Source organism: Maniola hyperantus, chromosome 26, assembly GCF_902806685.2.
Source record: "Maniola hyperantus chromosome 26, iAphHyp1.2, whole genome shotgun sequence".
Taxonomy (NCBI): Eukaryota; Metazoa; Arthropoda; class Insecta; order Lepidoptera; family Nymphalidae; genus Maniola; species Maniola hyperantus.
Genome location: NC_048561.1, coordinates 262010 through 264084, shown reverse-complemented (window position 1 = coordinate 264084; position 2075 = coordinate 262010).

The following is a 2075-nucleotide window of genomic DNA, read 5'->3' as shown; positions in this document are numbered from 1 at the left end:
CGCAACTATTTGTCAAAGTGAATTGAACTTTATAAGATGATAGTCTTAAGTGATAGTAATAATATTTAAAACCAACTCTAATAATACTATAAGACAGAGTCTAAATTACTTTGATCGTTATTATATTTTTAACCCTTTTATAAACAAAGAGTGTGTTTACATTTAGCGACAAGGAAAAAAGATCCTTAGGTACTTAGTAATAAGCTTTATTGTTCAATAGATAGTATAAAAATGTGGAACTTAATTTATTAAAAAATCCTTCGCAATCATTGAATCAAAAGCAAAACTAGTTTGTCGAGTTATCTCTATCTATCTATCTACCTATACTCAGAGTACTTAGTAGGTATGAAGTATTACCGTAAATTCATAAGTTTAAAAGAGTCAGCTAAAAGTAAAGGATGTGGAAAAGGTAAGGAAATGTAGAACAAATACCTAAGTACTACTAGATGACGCCCGCGACTCCGTCCGCGTGGATGTACTGTCTTTAAAAATCCCTTGGGAACTCTGATTTACGTTTCGTAGGATCTGCGTTTTCGTTGGATGCAAGCTATCTCTGTTGAAGTCCCACAAATTGCTATTGCGCTGGAACCATCTCTCATTAACATCATTTCGACGTCAGCCGTCAGCCGAAATAAAAATATACCATCAGCTCGAATCTTCAGTCTAGTGCTGACGTCACTCAAATGGCGGCCACGTGCATTAGCAATTTGCGGGACTTATACAAGATGATGGCCGCCATTTTGTCGATACTAAATATTTAAAAATCCCGTGGCCTACCCTACTTTGATGCAACCTATTCTTGTATACCTACCTATCTAATTTCGTCAAAATCACGGATGGGCCGTGACAAACCAGCAGAGCAGACAGACATGGACATAGGTACCTACTTTCGCATTTAGTATATTAAAGTCTGGATAATAATATTACAATGAAAGTAAGTAGGTATTTAAAAACAAAGTAAAATAATGATATTGTTTAAAGTTTTGACTCATCGGTTGACTCAAATCTCAAAAGACATGATAACAATGGTGGAACCAAAGTTCATTTAATAAAAATATGTAGCACAGTAACTACTCGACAGTAACTACTAGATAACGGTTTCATAGAGCGTTGTCTCTGTCTTGTCTTGTCTCTATTCATTAACGATATAATGGTAGGGGTTTTCTTGGGAGATTCGGTCTTCCGCATAAATTACGACTCGGATAAGAGTAGGTAGGTAAGTCCGCCCTAATGTGCGTGAGCCTTTACAATAAGTACCTACAGAAATCAATCGATCTTTATTGATAAAAGATTTTCATGTGATATTTAAACTGAAGTTGTTCCGAAGGAATATATATCGTCTTCATCAATCATCATTCATCACTAAAAGATTCAAAAACCGGTCAAGTGCCTGTGCGAGCCGGACTCGAACACGAAGGGTTCCGTACCATCGTACAAGTTTAAGTACAGTGCGACAAGGCTATCTTGGCGCGTGGCAAAAATCAGAACTAGCATTGCCGTCAAGTGTCCTCTTTGTTCTTGTTTGAATTTTCTAAGCCTTTGTTCTCCAACAGCACCCCCCTGTCAATGTCATTCAAGTGCCGTGTACTTTTTAATGTTTACCTTATATTTACATTTACATAGCGGCTATTTTTAATTTTTTATTCTTTGTTGTTGTAGCGGCAATAGTATTTTGTATTTATTTTTATTAATCGGAAAACGTGAAACGGAACGCACTCCAAAGTTGTTAATGACAGCTTTGACGTTTCATTAGTAGTTGCCATTTCTATAAAATTTCCCCTAATTCTAGTACATATTTGATTATGACTATTCGTAATTAATTTCAATAGTATAGGAGCATAGACCTATAAAATATAATATTTTTATAAAAATAATCGAGTAGAGAAATTACATTTTAGAGAAGTTAAAGTTATTTTTAAAGATAGCTACAAGTTTTGCAATAAGCGTTTCAATAGGTACCTAACTACTGAAATTAATATGAAATTACAATACCATTGTTTTTATTTTGAAATTTTGTCTATGACTGGCATAATAAATTGATTTTTCAAAAAACTCATTTGTGAATGCAGTCGTAG